Here is an 8653-nt window from a genome sequence, read left to right on the forward strand (position 1 = left end):
ACCAACTTTTGAGCTCTTTACCAAGGGATTGACCGTCACATTATAACACCCCACGGCTGAAAGGGCGAACATGTTTGGTGCGACGATTCCGAACCCGCGACCCTGAGATTACGAGTCGCACTCCTTAACCCACTTGGCCATGCCGGTACACAGATCTTTCTTTTTTCCAGAAAATTCTTATAAAACGTGCAAGTAGAAAATGGAGCTTACAGTATCAAGCCCCAAACCAGCACCAGAATAAAACCAACTGGCTCTCCGTACAAGAAGACATAAGGACGGGGAGGGGTTTGCTTATTTTGAATTTTGCGCAAATGTTACACGAGGATTATCGCGTTAGCGTCCCAGATTTTATCAGTTGGTTCTCATCACCAACCGCCAACTCTTAGGCTACTCTATTATCAACGGATAGTGAGACTGACTGTCTGCTATAAGTCTCTAAGGGCTAGAAAGGGCGAGAATATTCAGTGAGAGTAGTATTCGAACTCGTAAACCGTAGATTCTGAGTCGATCGCCTCTAATTAACAAGCCACACTAGGCTTAGAAACTCAGTTAAAAGTTTAAGTAACAAAAAAACGACAAACTTTTGACATCAAAATATTTTTAATCAATTTCCTGGTTTTGTTTTTTGCTCATTTTAAATTTTTCTTGGTGTTTATTCGGTCTACTATTAAAACCTTTTAACTTGGTTTCATGAAGAAAGAGTCTTATAGCCTTTTCACAGCTCAACCCAGTTTGTTTATTTTTCAGACTCGGTTCTTACAGGGGAAGGAAGGTCACGAGTGTGTCAACTGTTTGGCCAAGTACAATGATTATTTTTTTTTTTTATGGGTGATGTATAGTACACCGTTACAATTTAACGGGAACTGTGTAAACCAGGAGTTGTGTAAACCCCGTACATCTGAAGCTAAGTTCTCCTATTCTTATGTGCCATGAATATATTTTTTGTGATTTTTTTCATGTATTGGCCTAAATAGCGCACTCCCCTAACTAAACAAATACAGATCAGGTTCGTATAATGTAGTCCTGATTAAGTGTACTTGTTTTTTTCTTCTCCGATCTTTATTCTATAAATTTTTAAACATCATTTAAGGGTTGGTATTTATTGGTGCTTACGGCGTACGACTGGTAATCTCAAGATCCAGGGTTCAAATCCCGGTTACAGAACATAATTATCCTTTAATTTTCTTTTTTTTTTCCTATTGCTATCCGCCCGAGCACAAAAAATTCTTGGTTGATACGAAATATCCTAGCGGCTGATCCTAAAACTAGATTAAATTAAAGTCGAACGCAGATGAATTTTAAGCCTAATTTTCACCAGTCCTAAGCTCTGGTGAGCTTTGGAAACTCTTCGCTAATTTTATTGTATTTTACTGCTTAACTTTCTTTCCATATTAATTCAGAAACAAATAATAAAGTTTCAGATCTGTGATCACGCTGCCAATGTTTTTTGTGTTTTTTTTTTAGTGTGCGTGAGGTTTATCTATATAAAAGTGTACTAACTGTGAGGTGCAGTGTTCATTAATCAACACGTCAACGAAGAAGACACACACTGTTGCGCTCTCCTTATAAATGTGTCTACGACCATGTCCTAGTTATGCTTATGATTGATTCATCCTGACTAAAGCTTGACAGATTGTTTGTACAAAGATGCTTAAAATATTTGTTTTCTGAAATGCTTAATTAACACATTAAATAATACAAGTATTCCAAATTATTTGTATTCCAAAAGGATTTTTTCTCATCAACGCAACTCTCACTCAGGTCGTATAGCGTTTTTTTTTCGGTTTTTGTTTCGAATTTCGCCCAAAGCTACACGAGAGCTATCTGCGTTAGCCATTCCTAATTTAGCAGTGTAAGACTAGAGAGAAGGCAGCTAGTCATCAGCACCCACCGCAAAATCTTGAGCTACTCTTTTACCAACAAATAGTGGAATTGTCCGTCACATTATAATGTTCCCACGGCTAAAAGAGCGAGCATGTTTGGTGTGACGGGGATTCGAACCCACGATTACGAGGCGAATGCCCTAACCACCTGGCCATACCGGACCTAAAATGTGTCTTAATAACAGTTAACCGAAACTTATAAACAGCGTATCTCAGTACATATACAATGCTAAAATCAGGGATGGACACAGCAGATAGGCCAACGTGACTTTCAAATAACTAAATATTCACCCCCACTCCCACAGTATCTGAACAAAAAAGAGACAACAATGAAACATCAATAAAACTAATGTTAACTGCATTCATGGTGAAACGGAAATATTCTCTGTACGGGAAAAAATGTGTGTTACAGGATGGGCTATCTGTGCTGTGCCCATATCGAGTATGAAAATCTATTTTGTTTAGTGTTATAAACCCCCAGACTTGGAGGTGGGATTGGAAGGAAATGGTTGTTGTTGTTGCTTTGAATTAAGCACAAAGCTACACAATGGGCTATCTGTGCTCTGCCCACTATGGGTATCGAAACCCGATTTTTAGCGTTGTAAGTCCGCAGACATACCGCTGAGCCAGTGCGGGGCGGAGGAAATGGTAAATATGAAGAATAATTATAGCGCTAAATAACAGATTTTGATACCCGCAGTAGGCAGAGCATTGTACATCTTTGAGCTTGACAACAAACATAAGCGAAACACCTATAATAGTTTTGGTTTGAATTTCGCACAAAGCTACACTAGGGTTATCTCTGCTAGCCGTCCCTAATTTAGCAGTGAAAGACTAGAGGGAAGACAGCTATCATCACTATCCATCACCAACTCTGGCAGCTACTCTTTCATCAACGATTAGTAAGATTGACCGTAACGTTATTACGCATCCACGGCTGAAAGGCCGAGCATGTTTGCTGCGACGGGGATTCGAACCCGCGACCCTCGGAGTACGAATCGAGTGATTTAACCACCTGGCCGTGGTGGACCTTAGCTATAATATAAAAAAGACATTTAATTAAAATAGAAATAAATATAACAATATGTAGGTAGTTTCTTGAAGATCCCGAAAGAATCATAGATAGGAATGTTTGCGCTTACAAACAATATCGCAGAGAACGAATAAAAGGATTTTGTAAGTAATTACAATCAAATGTTAATTTTTTAACTCTTTTCTTCATAAAAAAGAAGTATGAAAATAAGAAGTCTTATTACGAATATGATAATATGACAGAATAAATGTTGAAACTAAACACCTTATGATAAGCACTTTGCTTGTCGTTTAGGACTAATTGGATGACTGGTGTTTATTGGCGCAAAGCAACTATGCCTCTCTGCGCCAAACAACCGTTAAAAAAAATAAAAGTAAAATTATTATAACACGTAAAACGAAGTAAAATTAAGGAAAACTATGGATAAAATTCGGATAAAAGATGTTAATAGAATTGGAGAGACCAATTATCATGGATAAAAAAGTCTGAAATGGTGCCGATCACTGTCGTAACGACAGCACGACAGTAAAATGTGGGGTATTGTGAGTCTGATGTTACAATGGACACATACTGGTGGATCAGTTCCAGATAAAAGAAAGCGATGAGTTAAAAACTGTGACCAATGTGTACAACTTCCGACCCTTACGGAAACATGATGGCCAAAGAACAACACAAGATTTGATCTGGAAAATCTTGTTATACCGTTGTTTACTCCAAGTCGACTGTCAATTGACGCAAAGCCGAACCTTGAGTGCAGGACCTTAGTCTAAATATGTGACTGACACGGCAGTTACAGCATCAGCATCTGGTATCCAGATAGATCTGGATAGAACTGGGAGATAAAGAGAAATGGGCCTGTCGGTTTTGAATATCGACGAAAAAACGAAAACAAGGCGATTCCGGGGCCAGTATAGAACTAAGAGAGTCAGTGTTAATTGTACAATCTGTATACTGTTTAGCTTCTATGTGATCCAGAGCAAGAGAAATGGCATACAGTTAGGCAGTGAACACAGAAACTGTAAAGGGGATTCTATGAGAAACCACCAAATTATAACAAACCATAGCAGAACCCACAGAGTCACCTGATTTCAAACCATTCATATAAATGTGAATGGAAAGATGGTTTGAAAGATGTCCTACACGTAGAAGATGGTACTTCCAATCAGGAGCATCCACCTTTCTCAGATGACTGAAAGAAAGGTCACAATTGGGGATTGTAATAAGCCATGATAGGATGGGCTGACCAGTGGACACTGCAATGTCATCCAAGGACAGACCCAATTCATCCATGGTAGAGCCAACATGGTCACCTGATTTCTAATCATCTGTATAAATGTGAATGGAAGAATGTTTCGAAAGATGTTTGGCAAATAAAAAACTGTACTCTTATCGTAACGTTGTGCTACAGAGATTCTTACTGTGGTGATTATTGCTTAAAGAAGTCGTCTATAAGTGGTCATTCACCGGTTAGCTCTTTTATTCTTTTTTTGAGGACTGAGGGATCCATAATAAATAGAGCCCGACTAGGTGACATATTTCAAAGCCAAACTAGGACACTGCAGCAATGCCAAAGCCTCACTATACCCAAACACCAACATCAGTCACGATGTCCTGGAACTCAGTTGACCCTGAATTTTAAACCAAAATGGTGTGTTGCGGTGCCACAGACACCATTCAACGACCAGGATTCTTTCCTTCCCTTCAAGGGTGCTACGCACGGCAAACACGTGGTGGATGTTCAGATCCCAGGGGAGGTAAACTTAAGATACAGGACCTTCTTTGGAAGGTCCCCTCACCACGTACAGGAATCTACTTCTAGGGTTTCGTAACTTTTTTGCATATTGTTTATTCCTAGCATAAATTATCTTAAGCAATAAGTATTTGCTAAACAAATGGGTCTGATAATGTAATATACTATGTATATCATCCTTTCTCAATACCATGGTCCACAGGTCCTCTTTCGGTTGTCCATGGAAAGGTTGGAAAATAAACGATAACTTAGCTCCACCAAGATAAGCCTGTGTCCCATCACAGAGAACTTTTCGGGTGCCCTGATGGAACAACAGTAAGTCCTCAGATTTACAACACTAAAATCGAGGCCTCAAATTCTCTAAGACGGACACAGCAGATAAACCAAATAGGCTTTTCTCTAAAAAATTCGATAAACAAAGCACATTTTATCTATCTATATCACGATGATTTTGTGTGTGTTTCGTTTTGTTTTCACGAAAGCGGCTCTAATTATTTTATTTAGCGCTTGAAACGGCCTAAAATTGTACTTTAATAGTTCCAAAATAGAGATATAAGAACTTTGAAAATCTACCACCCGTACTCGTTCATCTATCTGTAGTATGAAGCTCACAGAAAATCATAGTTTGTTGTTCTCGAACTACCAAGCTAAAAATGTGTCCACCAGAAAACAATACTGACATTAATGAAACATTATCTGCCTCTAAGAATAAACATAATAAGACTGTATGTGGAAAATAAACATTATATATGTTATTGACTATCTCTGGTTCAATTGGCTTCACTCATTAATCATCTCAGCAATCATCTCTGGCTTCACATGACTTCAATAGTAAATATTTCAGCTACTACCTTTGCGTCACCTGGCTTCAATCGTAACTATTTTAATGATTATTAAAATAATTATAATTATATTAATCGCACCGTTATTTTACAATAACAAGTACGTCTTTAGCGTTTTTAGATACTGTTTTTTATAAATCATTGATACGTTTTAACAACTTATTTAAGCTATAAAGAAAAACCTTCTGTAAGCTCTTCAAATAATATTCATCACGATAAGTGTTAGTTCACGAGTTTACACGGTAGCTGTGATAAGTATTATCCTAAATTAACTAATTGGCCTGGCATGGCCAGGTGGTTAGGGCGTTCGACTCGTACTCTGAGAGTCGCGGGTTCGAATCCCCATCACATTAAACATGCTCGCCCTTTCAGCTGTCGGAGCGTTATAACGTTGCCGTCAATCCCACTATTCATTGGTAAAATAGTAGTTCAAGAGTTGGCAGTGGGTAGTAGTGACTAGCTGCCTTCCCTCTAGTCTTGTTCCTCGCTGGTACAGCGGTACGTCTACGGATTTACAACGCTAAAATCAGGGGTTAGATTCTCTCTGTGGACTCATCAGAGAGCCTGATGTGGCTTTGCTATAAGGAAAACACACACACACACACACCTTCCAGTCTAACACTGCTAAATTAGGGATGGCTAGCGCAGATAGCCCTCGAGTAGCTTTGCGCGAAATCCAAAAACAAACAAACAAACAATAACTCTAAAAAATTGGGTTTCCATACTCTTGGTAGGCAGAGCACAGATAACCCATTGTGTAGTTTCTGTGCTTAACAACGAACAATGTTGTTGTTTTTAAGAAATGTAAAATATCTTTCAACAATATAATTCACTGCAGGAAATAAAGTACCTCAGTGATCACGTCAAGAGAGAGAAATATAAAAAAGAACGCCCTTAATTAAAATTGTACTTCAACGGATATCAGTACTTATGCAACTGACATCGTGAAAAAAAGAAAATATTCCTTATAGCGACAATTAAGAGCCTAAAATGGACTCTGGTTAGCTGTTCAACTGAGCGTAGAAAGATGTACTTGTTAACTACCACCCCTAGGTGTATAAATAATCCAACGTTCTTATCACTTGTAACACTGTCAAAAGGTGAGGTTCCCCCCTGGTAACACTAATCACAGCTTTGTTTCTTTTGCTGACTGAAGATTTCTATCCACAACGCACTAATAACGACTTTTCTACGCTATCTACTCGTCACGGTTGAAATACGGTTATGGTTTATTTGTTCCCTGTTTGTGCGTGAGTGTTCACTATTTTGAGCTGACCGTATTTTTAAGAGTGATATTTTTGTGGGGACTTAATTAAGAGATTGAGGTCTATATATATTTATAATGACTCATTATAAATGAGTATTAAATATCATCTGTCATTTAAAAGAAAATTCGTTACGCAGAGGTCGCACCTGCGCTACATCTCTTTGCATGTTTTGATTTGATGTTCGTTAATCACGTGACTCACACTTCGGCCGAAAATATGTAATGATTATTGAAAGTTTTATTGGTATCTGTTTGGTTTCATACATTGGGAACGTTTCACGAGGAACTTCTAAAAATTAATACTTGGTTGTTTAGTAGGATACGGATTAGGGTAGCAAGTTTGCGTTAATAAGCGTTAATTAACATTGGATTCGACGACACGGTTAAATATAAGGGAACAGTTCAATTAGAATTATTTCTTAACGTGTCATATCAATGCTCGAATTTCAGAGGAAAGCTTATTTTAAATATCAGTTTTGTCTCCATGGTAACTACACCATACGCGCGGAAGAAACATTTCAAGAGTGAGACGTCACTGTCGTCATGGAGACACACCTGTACTTGTTCCGATTCTCTCCGAGCTGAGTATTAATACAGTCAACCGTCGATACTATTTAAATTCATTTTACTATTTATGAGTGTTTTACGCTTAATTGTCGTTAGCTTTCAATTTTAACCTAGTTGGTACTTGATTAATGTTGTAATAAGATTCGTGTACCGGTACAGTGTACACTTCTTTAACATTTGTAAAGAGAACTTATTAATCGAACAAAATACATGGTTGGTCTGTTACGGGAAACAATATTTTGAATATAGCTGTTGGCTAAGTTGAAATTTGGGGTAAAGAAAAACGTCACCCAATTTTAGCATTCCATACTCGTCCAAACTTTGGTTCGAGTTTCACTTCTCTCCCATAAAGGCAAGACTGATATAAAACCAGAATAAAATTCATTTTGTTACATATAAAGTTTTGTGAGACAATTGTGAAATAAACAAGGTTAGGATAGCTTCTACCACCTAAATGTTTTGTTTGTTTCTTCTTAAACGCAAAGCTGCCCAATAGGCTATTTGCAGTTTACCAACCGCAGGAATTGAACCCGAATTTTAGCCTTTTAAGCCATCAACTTATCAGCTATGAAAATATTTTCAATGTGTATTTACAAAACATTACACGAGCCATCAATTTCACTCTAAGTAGTACACACGTTATGTTTTTACGTCGACACCAACACAATGGACTTTCACACTCGATTTTTTATACACGTTTGTTTACACACTTACTAGTACGTAAGCCATCTTTTGTTTTATTCTCAGCTGTACATGTGTTGTTCCTTGCATTCGTATCAGCATATAAACGCAATAATGTTCTCTACATATTTTATTATAATCACTAGATTATGAGTTGTCTTTCTCACTTTACTTGTACCATTTTCTTAGACTTTCTTTAGCACGTGAACCACTTTTATTACACCCACACTAGAAATGAATCTCAGGGTAACGTGTAGGTGTTAACGTTTCATTACGTGCAGCGCGAGCGACATGAAACAGATTGAAAGCTTTATCTGAATTAGCCCCACCTTTATAGAAAAACATACACGCGCGCACACGGATATTTACATAAAAATCCAACATGCTTATGCACGAGACACCTTTTTCCTTTTTGCCACGCCCTGATATTAAAAGTAAAGACTGTTTTCATTCCAAACAAACAGAAAGTACACTATAAAGAACGATACTTTTGACAGTTGTTTTTGGTGTATCAAAAGCCAGAGCAGTTAAACAAAGGAAACTTTAAACATCATAAGATAAATTAACCAAGATGTCAAGACTTGACAAACGTCGTATGCATTCTAATTACTGCATTTAGGGCGTAATGAA

Source organism: Tachypleus tridentatus, chromosome 10, assembly GCF_004210375.1.
Source record: "Tachypleus tridentatus isolate NWPU-2018 chromosome 10, ASM421037v1, whole genome shotgun sequence".
NCBI classification, from domain to species: Eukaryota; Metazoa; Arthropoda; class Merostomata; order Xiphosura; family Limulidae; genus Tachypleus; species Tachypleus tridentatus.